Here is a 17049-nt window from a genome sequence, read left to right on the forward strand (position 1 = left end):
GTTGCATACATCAAACATTTAACTTATAGCTAAGATCACTTGTTTTTACTCATTCAATAATAACACACTAACTTTTTCTTTTACTATAAATGATAATAAATGACTTCAATCATTAATTATGATTGGGGCAAAATATATTTTGCCCCCCCCATAGAATTAAAAAATATCTGTTTGAGGTATTTTCACTGAAAAGCAACAAAATTACTTCCCTTAGATTTTAGGAAATATATTTTGACCCCTTCCCCGCCACACATTTGCGTGAATTGATACCACTGCCACGTGGGTAGATGCGCTGAAGACAAGAATCCATCCCTCTCATACCCCCCATGGAAGTCAGATTATACTATGGAAAAAAGGGATATTAACTCTTAATAAAACTTTTTATACAAGACAATGATCAAACAAGAGAAAAATTGATTTTCTTTTACTGAGTTTTCTTGTCTTTCGCTATTCACACCGAATAAGGAATTAGCTGTAACGGAACGAAAAAAAAAAAAAAAAAAAAAAAAAAAAAAAAAAAAAAAACCTGTGGTTTGGGGCACGGCTGAGACACTGGATTTTGACCCTTCAAACTAAATTAAAAAAAAGAATGCACAGAAACTTCACAATTCGCGAAATGAGGATTTTCGGACTTTTCAGGCAAAAAAATATGTCTTCTAACATTTTCCTCTGATCAGTAACTTTGTACAGCTGTCTATATTCATGTCCCAAGTTGAACAAGCGTCGCTCTCAATCTCTGTAATTTTGACTGACAAAGTATATATATATATATATATATATATATATATATATATATATATATATATATATATATATATATATATATATATATATATATATATATATATATATATATAAAATGCCGGATTTGGGTATATCAATTTATTTAGATGCAGCAGGAAGTATAAACAAGTCTCGGTGTTCGTGTTCCTCCTCCCGCAAAATCTGAAAAATTATCCACAATTCTTAATGACATCCACTTCCAAATGGATGTTTGAGCATAATACTGTACACCAGTGCCAAGAGTTTGGATACAAGGGTATTTCTATCGCATACCCCTGCAAACATAAAAAAAAAAGAAGACAAAAATAGAAACTGGCATTGTAATCAAACACTATATTCTAATGACCAATAAAACTAGCATCAAAATCACCATTATTAATCCATCCCTATCATACCAATTTATTTCCTGATGGATGTCGTAACACTTGAGCAGAAATGAGAGCAGGTAGATAAATAAAGAGAATGTTTAAGAACTTCGATGATAGACCAGAGTAGATTAAACAAACGATTGCACCTGATACCTCAATATCCGCCATATTACGCAAGTTCACAGTTGTATTATTGTAAATCCGGCAATTAAACATTCAACATGCGTTATCAGTAATGCTGTATATTTCTAATTTACCTATTACAGAAAATACATAAATATAAATGAACGGCCGATCGTTCAACATCAAAACACACTACCCAGGAAAAGAATTATAGTTGAATGCGCCACTCATGTTTATCAGTTGGTGAAACTCGCAAAATTAGTAAACATCTCATTCTATAACTTGTTACACGGAACGCGATTTGATTTTGAACAGCCATGGTAGGCACAATCAAGAAAACTGAAAAAATTACAGTTTCATGCTTAGAGGACTGGAAGCGAAACTCGATGCTTGCTCAAATACACGGAAACGTAACGCTGAGATAGAAAGAATGTTTTTTACAAATCGTTGTTGATGACTTTTTCAATTTTGGCTCCCCGACTATTACGTGTATATGTTACCGTGAATGTCCACATATTGGTGAATGTCGACATTCACCGGTAAATGCCCGAAATACTTTTTTTCTCTTCTTGGATTTAGTCAGCGTTGCCTGTCAACTTTTCCAATTTAATAAATGGTTTGATGATGACAGATTCGGTCAGATTAGGTTAGGTTTGACGAGGTTAGGTTAGCTTAAGTTAGGTTTTTAACACATTTCTGATATTTAGAACCAAATATAACCTAACCTAATCTAACCTGGCCTAACTTTAACTTTTACTATCTAAGCTTACATAAGACTGAAAAAGCTGACTTTTCGGGGGGAGGGGGTACACAAAAACACCTCAAAAAACGCATACAAAATTTGTTTATATCCATTTTTCTTACGTTTTTACGTGTAAAAAAAACATTTCGGGAGGGGTTCAAACCCCCCTAACCCCCCCCCTCTGGGTACTGCCTTGCTCGCAAAGCTAATTGAATCCAAGCAGAGAAAAAGAATTTCATCCATTCACCGGTGAATGTCAACATTAACCAGATTTCGTACATTCACGGTAACATATACATTCGAAATGAATGGATTCACAACGAAGAAAACAGTGACGAAAATAGCTTATTAATAAACCGTACAACTACATAAAAGGTTACAAATATCTTATGTCGAGACATTTTATTACAAATAAGTAGGGCCTTGTATTGCCGCCCTTCAAAAGGCTAGATTGTCATTTGTGCTTTTCAGAACAGAATACCTTCAATGATACCTTGAGTCAAAAGTTAATTCGCTTAGCTGACATCCATCCCGTTCAAGGCAACTTATGCTTGTGAAGTTTTATCCTAGCCCTTTATTAAAAAAAAAAATCGCTCTTTTTCATTCCCATTAAATGCGGTTTTTTGTTTCTCCCATAAATAACAGAGGCTGCTCTCATTTGTGAAGACCAACGGTTTACTCTCAATTCTTTCCTTTATTGGACACAGTAAATAATTTCAACAGATAGTTATTCAATTTAATGCTTCAATCGTAGGACATACGATAAGAAATGCTATACAACGGATGACACCACAGTTAGTTTTTTCGCGCCATAGTCCCTTATTACGGTAAGGGGCATGGGTTCCTTTCGAATCTGCAGTTGCACAGATAAAATATTCCTTGCATGACTGATTTAAACAAGGTTTACCATATCCACCTTACTGTGATGAAAACGAAACAAAAACAACAAACAATGCCCCCATTCTTAAGGATCCCTTTTTCAGCAGCGTTAGATGCATGTCTACCCTGAAATAAGCCATACAGACACTAAAAGAATTTACTTATATTCTTGGTTATGGGGATGTTCTTTTGAACGTTTTTTTTCAGAGTAGCTTCCGTATCGTCAAATTCGTCTCAAGAAAAATAACAAATATTTATTTAATTTTAATTAGCCATAATAATTTGTCTTCCGTTTTTGGTATTGATCCTCATTTTCGGAGATCATCCTACAAAAAAAAAAAAAAGACACAAAAAAAAACTAAGAAATTCCGACTTGTCAATAAAATTTGCTTCAGTAAACAATTGCCCATACATAATACCAATACAGTTGTACAACCGTTAATTTTATACTCTGTCAAGGATACTAGACAAGAACATGGTAAGCTAAACTGGTATAAATTCAATAGCGTGCCACAAGGATGCCACCACGGGCATCCAACAAGGATGCCACCACGGTGAGTTCCTAAAGTGCTAGAATTGCCCCAATTTGCGTGCTACACAGCGATTTTTGGTCCCATGGTAAAATAATTTTGCGTGTGGCGTGGCTTGCCCCACAACACGTGCATGGTTCGTTAAGTGTACTTAGATTAGGTTTTAGGGTACTGGTGCATTATAACTAAACCAGTGCTATACACGAAAGAAGTCAAGTTTGGTTAATGTTAATTAAATAAAATAGGATGAATATATAATAGTTTAGAAACGAATTTGGGTTATATATTTTCACATTAGGGGGGTGGGGGTATAGCATAGCTTATATTAAATTCGTAACCAAACCTAACCTAGGTACCTCCCCCCCCTAAACTCCGAAAACCAATCGTTTAAATATTGTAAACTCGACAAGAAACCACGCTTTGCAATCAATTTAGATATCAAATGCCCGTTTGACGGGTTTCAGTGTTTGGTTTGCTTGTACTGTCCATAGCGCTTGTTTAGTTATAATGAATCAGTCAGGGTTGCCACCCTGGCCTGGAAGAATTTACTAAATCTAAGAGGAAAAATTTACTAAATCGCATTTGTTTTTACTAAATGCTCAAAACAAATTTTTTCGTTCACCATCAAGCATCGACTTTTACTATAGGAGGATAATCAATAGGATTTACACAATTTTTTTTCCTTTTTTCTTGTTTTCTTTTTCTTTTATCTTTCGTTTTAATAGTATGATTGAAAATTCCGGAAATCTATAAGTTCAAAAATCCTTTTGTTTTGGATTATTTGGATGTATTACTGGATAGGCGTCATATTCCAGATGCGGTGTATCCAAAACGTCAAACAATAGTCTGGAATCTTGGATTCCAGAAATCCTGCTGATGAAGCCCGGCTTTAAATTTAACAATGGACTTCAGGTCATAAAATTCAGATATATTGAAAAATTAAAAAACAATCAACGAAGAAAAACAGCTACAACTCATATTGACGAAGCAATTCAGTCAATGGAGTGCTTAGAATCTGAGGTGTTCGAAAGTGACGGCTTTTGAGATTTGTCCCCCAGTTTCCGTTTTTAGGTTTGAGATTTAAACCTTTCAATTTTGCATTTTAAGAGGAAATTTGCCAGTTTTAAAACACTAATTGGGCTGGTCTTTAAATAAGGGATAAGCGCTTACAAAGAATTCTGGCAAATTTTAAAGCAATTAATTTAGGATTTTTTTAAAATGATTTTTTCTGAATTCCCTCTCGTTCGTGTTCAAGGGAATCAAAAACCAATACAATCTATGTCACTTCAAAAAGGAAATGACGTAATCGGCTACCCGTTTAGTTGTAAAATTATGTAAATTAAAAAGTGCACCTCAAATTGGACTAGGGCTGCCAAGAAAAGAAAACTTATATAACATACGATAATTAGTTTTAAAAATCTTGTGTCAATAGTTTTCATGTCAGGCAAATCATACAAATTGAAAAGTAAGAAGAAAAATATGTAGTCACAATTAAAAAAACATCGCACTTAAAAGGCTTAGTCGTCCTTGGCCCCACCCGAATTTAAAGCATCCACTAGTGTGGAATTCTGACTGAAGGGATCTAGTTTCCATTTCTTGATAGCCGAAGTCAAATCGCAGGGGATCACCCAGTCATGTACTGCACTTGACAACCTGAGAACAAGTTGCTTCGTTTTCATCATGGACGAAACACTTAAGACATTTAGCCTATTCCGGTTTTTAGTTTTGATAACCAACAAAATCAAGAACTGTCTCTCTGCTCCAGCACTTGAATAGGGCAAGCTGCAGTCAGAAAGAACCTGGGCAAGTATGGAAAAAGATCCGTTTCCAGCAGCGTCTTTAAAAAGAGACAAAGCTAGCTAACAAACGTAGCAGCTGTTACGAGAGTTTGGGAAATTTTTCTGAAAACAAATTAAGCCGGCATACCAGTCCTGATTTTAAATAGTTTGCCTTTCATAGCGAGTATCAAGAAGAAGCCTAGGGAAAAGTAGAGATTTTTAAGCGCTAGAGGGTTGACGCGAAATCGTAAAAATGAGAGCAATAGTAGCCATAATATCGTGGACCCTAATTTTCCCCCTGAATTCATGGAAAATAACGAAAGTTTTGTTTACTACAAATCATGACTTTTTACTAGATTTCAGGAAATTTACTAGCTCCTCTAAATTTACTATATTTTTATTTCACTAGATCTAGTAAAATCCTACTGACGGTGACAACCCTGGAACCAGTACCGGTTTTAGTTCATTTTTTTGTTATCTTTTTTAATACATTATGTAGCTGATCAGAGCGCTGAATGGGAAAATGTACACGCACGCGCATGTATTTAGATTATTGTCGTGCATAAAAAATGTTCTGACATGTATTTTGATGCGAAACACATCATGTGATATTTAAGGCTTTCAACAATGGCACCATCGTATAATAGCACTTTTTGGTGAAATTTGAACATGAAATCGTCGTATACATGGCAAATAGTCCTCCGATAATTGAGCTGAAAGGATATCATAAGTTCTTTTTTTTCAAAACATCATAAAATAATAGAGGTCACCAATGCAAGATGACTTTTTGGAGGCCGTGATCTTTAGACTTATAGATTCGAGGAACCCACGTTAGCTCTTCTTGACGACCATGGACAAGGTGACTCAGCTGGAGATAGATCGACAAAAAACAAGGTGATGAAAATATTTCTTCTAATCCAAACTCAAGCACCATGGCTCATCTGTTTAGCATTTGTAAGGCAAAAAGTAGATATTCTCACTGCGAATTTCAATCAAAGTTGACACAAATTTACTGAATAATGCAAAATTGCAGCCACACCTTCCGTTCCCTTTTAAATGCTCTGCAAAGTCGGACAGGATCAGAAATGCCCATGAACCAATTAAAATCAAGTTGATCCCCGGAGAGCAAATTTTCAGAAACTGCCAGTGTTTCCACTATCCCCGAATTTGTCGGAAGCTTTTGAAATTTTGTTGAGTTCTGCTACTGGCCTTTTTGGAACTTTTTGCATACCTGTGCTGAACATATTGGAACATTTTCTGAAATAGAGTGAACTGAATGTGTTCCATAGGACAAGGATGTCAAAAATAGAATATATTCATTCTTTCATTACAGTCTTTATCTGAAGTGATTATACCACGAAAGTCACATGTTCGCTATTTACAACCGGACATAGTATGCAAACAAGTCAAACTTGTTTTCACTACGTTGAACTGTAAATATACCAACATTAGATATAAACTATGATGTTTATGAAGGAACACCTAATAAAGATTAAAAAATACTAGTCCTAGTTCTCTCGTAGCAACAGAAGTAGGGGGAGACTGGGGTAATGGCGGTCACCTAAGGCAAAATGAGAATAAAAATTAAAAGAAAGATAAAATTCAAACCTAAACATGTTAAATCTCTAGCATAGTATATTTTACCTATTACATACTTGAATTGAACCTTAATCAAGATTACATATAGGCATTAAGCATTGTTTTGCCAAACCAGCTTTGACCGGTATTACCCCCTATCCTAGGGGTAATGGCAGTCGGTAAGGTCATGTTCTACTAAAGGGCTGTAAATAAAAAAATGTGGGAAATTTCAATCACATAAACACGTTAAATTTAAATCATCATAATTTATATTTTTAAATGATTCCGTATTTAGTAAATTAAAAAAATTTAATTTAAATTATGGTAATAATTATAAATAATTTATTTGAAAAAAAAAAAAAAACATCTTTCCATAGCAAAAAACGGCTTAAAGAATTCAAGCGCCAAAAAAAATAATATTCATATAACTTATGAGCTTGCAAAACTTTAAGTCAATTTTACTTTCTTGAGCACATGTCACACAAATAGCCCTGAGGAGTGTCCCATCCGGAACATTCTTGATGTGCCCATAAAGCACAAGAAGTGCACCGATACCACATTTCTCCATCTTTCCCGGTGTCTTCCCAATAGAAACAGGTTTCTCTGCCGATCTCTGTCAAACATAGCTCACTTTCTGATTCGTCTTCACAAATGTTTTCCTCATCAATTGAAGTGTCGGAGTCAGATTCAAAAAGTTTCCTGATCATTTTCTTTTGCTCCACTTTTTGTGTTTTTCTTTCAGGAACAGCAGGCTTTTTCTTTTCTCCATTAAATTCTTTTTTTACTCGCTTAGTTCTTTGGTTCTTTTCTTCTTTCCTTTTTAGTTTTTCCTTGATCTTGGTTTCTTTTTTTTCTCTTTTTCTTTTTTTTTCTTGAAGCAGGATTTTCATCGGTGTTGAAGTCAAGATCTGAGAATGTTGCTTTTGTCTCGCTCCTTTTCTTGGCTTATCAGTCCAATTACTGCATCCAGGTAGAGGAGAAATCTCTTGTATAGACATATTAATTTGTGTGTTAGGCTGAATATGAACTTCATCACGTAGGACAGAGGATTCCAAGTTTTCTTTAGTCGTGACCTTGTATCGGCCTACTTATACGATGTCTTCATATGCAGTAGCTTTCAAGGAAACGTCCACACAAACAGGCGTTAAGTCTTGATTCTTCTGGAGGATGTCCTCTACCAAAAAATCCTCATCTGTGAAAACTCCTGGATTAAGAGGATGGATCCCTGTGTTTTTGAACCCACTTGTTGCCTTTGCAATCGTAGCAACTGGTGAATATGCCTTATTGAATATCTCTGCTACATCGTAAGGGGTTATTTTTACTAAATTCCTGGATTTCATGAACAAATCACATTCCCTTTTGTAAGCAGCCCTCAAAGGCGAGTAAAATACTACATCCAGAGGCTAAAGTCTATGTGATGTATGGGGCGGTAGTGACACCATAACAATCCCTTTCTCCCTACAAATATCATATGCTTCAGATGAGCAATGAGTGGAATGGTTGTCCAGAATAAGAAGCATTTTCTTGTCATTACTAGCATGAGTAAACTGAGCAAAGTGTTTTAACCAAACAACGAACAGTTCTTCATTGATCCAGCCTGTCTTAGAGCATGAGTAAACTGATCCAGGTGGCCCGTTTTTTTCTAAGAGTGGGGACATACGAGCTCGAGGACATATGAACATTGGTGGAGCATAAAGCCCTCCCGAACTCATTGCACACACAACTGTAATGTTTTTCCCCTTTCCCAACTTATTATAGAACCCACACGCCTTTGGTCCCGTTCTACCAGTATTAGACCAGGGTCCTGCACAGTGGTGATCCCTGTTTCATCTACGTTCCAATAATTGGTATCTTTAAACTTGTATTTATCCATAGCCTGTTCTAAATTTTAAAAAAAACGAATTTAGCTCGTCTTTGTTAAACTCAATGGCTCTTCCAATGCTTGTGGCTTCAGGTTTGCACACACTAATTTTGTTTCTGTCCATGAATCCGTACATCCAATCCAAGCCAGCCATTTTTGTTTCTTTATCAAATCTATGGCTTAATAGGTTTCTTTCTGCATATTCAAATGCAATTTTTCTTAATTTCAGTGCAGTGATGCCGTAAAAAAATCTTTGATAAAGTTTTTACATGGTCAGCTAGAGCTGCTTCGTGAACAGGAGGGATGACACACTTCCTGCCTAAGCTTGGATCAGAATCAATCCCACTCTTCATTCGTTCTTGCAACGTGCTGAATGGTATTTTGAATTGATCAGCAGCCTTTCGAATCGATAATCCTCTAGAAATGGCTGTCTTTGCATTCTTTAAGTCCTATGCAGTCCATGCAGCTTTATCTGTTTTCCTTATGTATTTTCTGGGCATCTGAAACATAGAAAAAAAATGAGTACTAATGGGGTAATGCCGGTCATGACTGCCATTACCCCTAGCGCAGTGACCACCATTACCCCAACCGCATGGTTATTATTTAACGACTAAAAATCAGAATATCAGTACTTAAACCTTAATAAAATGCTACATGATACAACAATATGACTTACCTTGTTATTGCGAGATAAGTCTCGTTCCGTGAAATGTAAACAGAAAGAGCTGATAGTGGATTAAACTATTGTCTATCTTATAAGGTGAAACGTCAAAACAGTCTTTCTTACACAACAGACAAACTAAGGCTGGCAAGATGCCGAGCACTCTAGTAGTATTTCCATAAACTGTCTCGAGATGGCAGCACCCATCGGTGTGAATCTGCGTTATCCACTTTACGAGAAATCCTAGTGACCGCCGTTACCCGCTGACCGCCATTACCCCAGTCTCCCTAAGCATCTTTAAAAGCCTACAAGCCTCATGTTTTCATATCATCCTTTCAATCAGGTTGATGAAGCTTAATTATATTCTGCACTTAAGGCAAAAATCGTCCCGGTATTTCAAGTATATTGCACCATCAAATGCAACAGCCAAGCTTTTATCAATCCAGACATGGACACAAACAATTTCTTAGCCTGTACGCAATTTGTGTACACAAGTTGAAAGTTCATGAATATAATTCATGGAAAAACTTAATCAATTCTAAACTAATCTTTGGAGTCGACAGTGTAATTTTTAAAAAGGGAAATTACATTTCAAGAAAACAGATTAGGTTGCTTTCAAGTTTTGTAATCGTGCAAACAGTAATTCGTAATAACCACATACGGAATTATCCAACCAAATTCAGACCATTATTTGACGCCCAAATTTGATTGAAATTACTTTTAACGACTAGTACCGCAAATAGGTGCGTGTGCGAGGGGAAGGGGGCTCAGGCGATTATCCTAACTCCGAGATCAAAATTCGTTGAACTGTTTTCTAGATTCCCCGTGTGGTTCGCCTATTTTAATTTTTTTTTTATCTTTATTCACTCCCGAAATAAATTTTCGGCTACGTGCGTGATCGTAATTTTGATGAAGTATCCATTTTTATCGTACAGAATGATCAGAAATATTAAAATAATCATCGAATACCAGTAGAAATAACTAAACACCGATGCCACTGAAGCACTGGTGAAACTGACCAGGGGTGGCGCATACCGTTTTGAGAACCAAGCTTTTTCATAATAAAAAAAATGAAAAAAATTTCATCAGATTCTGTATGCAAATTAATTAAACTAAAAATAAGCTTGTTCTTAAATTTTTTAGTTTTTCTGGATAAAACTGCTTAATCACTGGAGAAACCACTTTTTAATTTCTATTCAACCAGGAGAAAGCATCAAAAATCTTCAGTAGTTTGGAATCTCTGCCCCGCTTTTTTTCAAACTAAGTTTTTCTTATGAATGTAGCACAAATAAATTCTTCGCCACCTCTGCAACATGTATCTATAAACTTAGCCCAAATAAGCAGACTAATGACACTTCCTTAAATCTTTAAAACTAAAAATTGAAAACTAGGACTTTAAAGGAAAACACGAGACCCACGCCCCCCCCCTCAACAAAAAAAACAGGATGCTGTTTTGAGAACAGAAACGAACTGGCTCACAAAATATAAAAGACTAATTTAAAAATCTCTCGATATTCTTTCAACAACAATGGTATTATTCGCTTTTTGTATACAATTTAAATAATAAAAAAAAACTCAAGCAAAAGAAAAAAAGAGTTCAAACTATCAGTAGCTAGCAATATAACTTTTAATTCGTGGGAACGCACTTCTAATACTATTCAAGTCAAAAAATAATTGACCATAACATTAACCCCAGAAGTAAATTTGTGTCTGCCTTAAGTACGGATAATTTCAAGTCATTTATGCGATTTTCTAAAGTTAGTCTATAGTCTTAACACTATCTGGACGCCTCACTTCAGATGTGTCTACAAAATAATAATCTTTAAGTCGTACCCAAATAAACGAATTTCAATTATATAAAAATATCTTAAATACTTAATTTTACTACTGTAAAAACATCCTAAAGCGCTTTATCTTTCACGTTACCAAAAACCTAATGTAAGCACTACTTTTCAAAAGTAAAAAAATATAGGAAATCTGAGTCAGTTTACTTGAGCAGGTTTTAATATACTTGTTGCAGAGCTACGAGAAAATAATTTTTGCTGGTTTTAAGCTTTGCTTTTGTTTCCAAAATAAATTTAATTATAAAAAATAGAAATTACTTGCTTTTAATTGTTTTTCTAATATATACAATAAAAGATTTATAATCTAGCTTTGGCAATAAAGTAAAAAAAAAAAAAAATGTCAACATGAGTTTTTGTAAAATATATAATTTTACTTCCTGACTCTAACTTCATTACGGAATATGGGCAATGAGATGTCTCACGAGAAGCTAATTTTCAAGGGATGGATTCAGCCAAGGTTGGCTTCGGCCATTTGTCATATAGCTAAGAATTCCAGGGAGAATAATATCACTGGCATCTTTGAGAAGGAGCGGATAGACATTAGAGCTACGTGGGAGTTGGTGTTATCGTCTGTACTGGGAAAACTTAGGAAAACTTATGGCCTGCTAGTCAGGGTGAAAGGTCGTTTTGATAAACAAACACTTGCTATAATATATAATTCAATGTTTGCGCCTCACGTATTTTTCATCGTTCCATTTTTGGAGTTTTTAAGTAAAAGTGATAAAAAGCGTATTCGCGTGTACTTTTTCCGGTTTTGTAAATATTTTCTTGGAATTCCACTATGGATCAAAAATAGGTATATTATACGAAAATGCGTAATATTTGATATTACTGTTAAAATGGATCAACAATACGACCGATTTCTTATACGATCTAGAGAAATAGAAGACATTTCCCCCTTAATTGTCTCGTTTAATGGAAAAATAGTTTTGTTGCCATTGCTTTAATAAAACAGCTATTTATGCGTTATTTATTATGAGTGTTTATGCGTTATGTTTTATGAGTGTTTTTCGTGTTATGCACTAATGAGCTATCATAAGCTACTTATTATATATTCATGAGTTATTATGAGTATTATGAGCTACTTATTGTCATCCTTTTCGTTAGAAGTGGAATTTTATATTTTTTAGTTTTCTTTTCATTTATTTCCTATACTCCTATGTGTATATCCATGTATGCATAGAGGGCATAAATAAATTATTATAATTATTATATTTATGAAATATGCATATCATAAATATGTATGCATAGAGGGCATAAATAAATTATTATAATTATTATATTTATGAAATATCCGGCTCAAGTTCCATATTATATCTTTTATGCAACAGGAGGTTGGCTCATGTAGTCTTTAAAATCAGGAAAACTTGGACAAAAACTGCTACTTTATTTCAGGTTGCGTTCCAGAACCCGCATTTAAACTTTCAACAAACTCATACATTGCTCTTCGAGAAAAGGTCTATTTCTGCTCTTCTTGGTTTTGAGACCAATCCCTTATCAGTCGCACACAAATGGTCGTGAGGGGGAGGGGAGAATTCATATAAACAGCGAAAGAGAAGACATCTTTCAGTCCCTGTGCGTACAGTATCGGCTTATTCTTTAAATTAAATAAAAAAAAAATTTTCAACTGAAAGTAAGGAGCTACATTAAAACTTAAAACTAACAGAAATTATTACGTATGTGAGGGGGTTCGCCTCCTAGTCAATACCTCGCACTTTACGCTATAGTTCGAATTTTGTTCGAATCACAAACCCCTGAATCATAAAGGCCGTTTAATTAGAATAGATAGTTCTTTTGAAAGTACTAAAAAAAACCTTTAGCGTAAAGAGTGAGGTATTGACTATGAGTATCGGTTACTATTGAACCGAGTCGTTCCTTACTTACAGTTCGTTACCACGAACTGTTTGAAACTGTCACCATTCAGACAAGCTATCTTCAATAATGTGAAGGAATTTTTTAGATCCATGTGAACGACACCCTAAAACTAGCTCAAATATCAACACATAATAACATCTGTAAGTTTTATTCGCCTTTCTCGACTAATTTCTTTTAAATACTAAAGAGAAAGTCCGAGAAAGCGATTTGTTTTCCGTTAGATACATATAAAGCGATTTACTTGATTTTTTTTAAATCCATTCTATCAGGGAAAATAGACATTCGTCTACATGTAAGATGGAAATGGCAATTATATTAACTCAGCATTCAATATAGCTTACATGCTTAGATTTTGGTTAACAAGGCTAAACGAAGACAGGCTCAATATGAAGAGACGTTAAAGAGTGGTTTGAAAGCTTCATGGCCATCTCAGATTAAATCATTACTAGAAAGATTGGGAATGCCAAATTTGTGGAATGTTGTACTTTTGATTTAGCCTCAGCATGATTCTAATTCAATAACATTGAAATAATTTGGCTAAATCTAGTTTTCGGAAAGAAATTTTATTTCAAATTTAAATTACCAGGCAAGTTTTTTGCGTCGATGGATACAACTGATGGCAATTGACTTCCGATTCAGAGCCGGCAAAAGGTATTTGGAAGGACTCGAGCTCATGTGTAAGCAAATAAATGCCTAGAAAGAAGGAATATTTTTATGCGATTAATTTATTTTGTCTCTAGAATAGGCATTTTTTGCTTTGTATTCTGTTTTAGTGTGCTTTGTAATTTGTTTTGTTGATGATATGATGTTGGATATATATATATATATATATATATATATATATATATATATATATATATATATATATATATATATATATATATATATCTGACATCTGGGCTTTTGAAACACACTGGTCGATCTATAGCTTATTAAAATTGATTGCCAATAAGCTACATTGAACATGAGTTTATAAAGAACATCGAACGGTGAACCGAATGTTATGTTTATTTCTTGGCTATCTTTTTATAGACATGCTAATATCTTATATTGCACACATGTCATAGACTTGTACACACGTGTTAACGCTAGAATTTACGAAACTCAAGGAATCCAAAAATTTATGACAAAATATAAAGCTCGTCCAAATCCATAAAAATTCAGTGCCAGGTAAATTTTCCAGTAGACTGAAATACGGGTTGATGAGCATTACCTAAAGTCCACGCAGAAGATCAAATTATAGGAGAACCGTAAGAACAGCTTATTATTTTGGGGATGGAAGCAGACGTTTTCATAGTTTTCAATCAACTGGCTATCTCAAAATTTTTGTATTGCGGCAGAAAGTATTTTTTTGGTTTGTTGCAATATTTTTCGTAACTTACAAAAGGCATTCAGCTGGAACTGCAACTAAAAAGTAGGAAAACGTGACGAGTTCGCATTAAACAGCCTTGGTTCACATTACGAAGACAAACACAATGAGACGAGCAATTCCATGCGAACTGCAGGACACATGCACGTCTATAATTTGAACACAAATTGCCAGTCAAGCTGAACTGTCTGGCTAAGAGACTGTTTTGCTTTGTCTTAATTCTTTAACGATTGTACTAAGTATGCTTCCTGTTTGGACGATGATATAACATTATAAAAAAAGTTAAAATTCGAGCTTCCCAGTTTTAAAGGCAGCAATGCCGCGTGGTGGCACATGCGTTCTTTTTTTTCTAATGAAGACAGGCCCTACCTTTTACATAAATATCTAATTTTGGTTGTAATTTTGAACATTTTCAAGTAAGATGTGACTTATCTGTTAGAGAGTGGGGTCGGAACATTAAATACAGCCATCCCTGAGACAAGCCATGGCCGGATTATTAACAGAGTCAATAGGTATAAACAGATTTTAACGATCTCCTGAACCCTCACCGCCTTCCCCTCGGTACCACGAACTGCTTGATAAATACGTTGCTAGTTCAAATTGTGTAGGCAAACAAAGCCTTAAACGAAGTCGAGCATAATTCTGGGGTGCTACCATTTCGACTAACCCTCACAAGCACTAAACGTCATAACATCTAGAATTTTTTATAAGTTTATATAATAGTAAGAAGTATATAATAGTTTAGAAACAAATTTCGGTATATATTTGCACATCAGGGGGGTGGAGGTAGAGCATAGCATATATTAAATACGTAACCTAACCTAACCTAGGTACCCTTTCCCCTCTAGACCCCAAAAAACTGAAATTTAAAAATTTTAGACGTTATGACGGTTAGTGGTTCTGACGGACTTTTTTGTTGATGTTATGACGGATTTTGTAGTGCTCCTGACGGTTAGGTGTTACGACACCTTCCCCATAATTCTTATACTTGCGGTTTTTGTTCTTTTAGCACTTTTAACCTAAAATTGATGTTTTGCAGCAGAGAACGGCACTTCACTCCGATGCAATCTTCTTCGTTATTTCAAAAAGAATCTAGACGTTTTTTTATATTTCCGTATAAATTAATCCTCTCTTCACTTTCTATGCCACTATTTCTATAAGATTCCTCCCGGAGGAAAAAGGAGGCATATCAGTGTTAAGCATGCATAAATGTGATTTCCTTGTCATTTAAGATGGGCAACTGTATACATCCAGTTCAGCGTCTTAGTTAATATGGATTTCCAAGCTACACTTTAAATTTCGATTTCATGTCGATTTTAAAGAGTTTCAGGCTTTTAGAAATTCTCAAAAAATTTTCTCATAGTTTCAAATAAATGTTCAGTTTTTTTTCTGATTTAAGCAGTCCCATTTAAACTCAGACCTCAAAGTCAGTCCCGAAAATGAACCCTTTGTCACAAAATTATCGATAGATTGTTTTCTTTCAAATGGGAAAGAAACCGCTCACATCTTCAAAAGAACAAATAATTAGAAAAAAAAACTTTTAATCACTTTCTGATAGTTCCTCTAATATTCACAAAGCGGAAAATAATTTATTTTTTCAAAACCTTCATTCTATTTGACTAACTGATAATAGCTTTCAATGGCGTAATAACTAAATATTACAACCTTAAGCAAATAGCAACTAAGTCAAACATAATTAGCAAAATAAGGACAATCCATAGATATTGAGAAATTTTGAGAATCTTCGTCACAAAAACTAATTTAAATTCTTGAGAGCAGATACACACTCTGCTGTAGAAATAGTAAGATTTTGGAGAGAAAAAAATCCAGTTTTTGTGCGTTTTCTTGGCCCTTTCCAGATTTTTCCCGGATTCTTATGAAGAAACTACTCATCAGGAACGTACGCAGGAACGTTCACCCGAAATCTCACGATTTTTTTTCATTTTACCATAATTTTCTGATTTTTCTCACAGAATAATGGGTTTGAAGGATTTGGCCCCCCCCCCCCCGAAACAAATTCCTGCGTACGTGCCTGCTACTCATTTTCAGTTTTATCTCGGATCATTGAATACAAAGATTTGAGAAAAAAGTTTGCCGCGAAGAAAACTATCGTGCCCCCCCCCTGAATATTACGATATATTGTATTTGTTATATGTTATGTAAACTAGGAGATGAACAAACACTCAGTATCTCCCTATGGCCCTTGCTACATCAGTGTAATTGCTTTTAGTTGTGTTAGTTTTTTTAAAAACACGTAAGATGTAATCAAACAATTCGTGGTAACAAACTATAAGTAAGGAGCGACGTCGGATGGCCGTCTAATAGTAACGAAAACTTTAAAAAAAGGATTTAATAGCCATTAATCGATCAAAAGAATTGAATTTTATCCATGTTCAAAAATATATAAGTAATTAAGTTTAATGTTATCCATTGAAAGCTACGAGCCTGAGAAAAGTTGGCCGATTTTCGAAAAAGGAGGGAAATACGCCCAAAAGCGATCTTACAGAAAATTACACCATTGTATTCAGCATATCAGAAAACTACTTTAGAGATTCAAATTCCTGCCTACAAAAATGTGATTTTTTTACCAAAAGAAAAACCACGGATGCGTGTTGACTTGCTTATTTTGTTTGTTGTTTCGAACTAATAGTACAAGAA

The 17049-nt window shown here is 34.8% G+C and overlaps 1 protein-coding gene across 2 annotated transcripts in view; it reads right to left on the reverse strand.

The window, feature by feature from the left end:
* Positions 1-17049, reverse strand: part of LOC148943561 (uncharacterized) — a 67691-nt gene that overhangs the window by 15104 nt on the left and 35538 nt on the right. The window lies entirely within an intron of this gene.

The sequence above is a fragment of the Artemia sp. Qi Xiang Cuo genome, chromosome 15, assembly GCF_049724085.1.
Source record: "Artemia sp. Qi Xiang Cuo chromosome 15, ASM4972408v1, whole genome shotgun sequence".
Taxonomy (NCBI): domain Eukaryota; kingdom Metazoa; phylum Arthropoda; class Branchiopoda; order Anostraca; family Artemiidae; genus Artemia; species Artemia sp. Qi Xiang Cuo.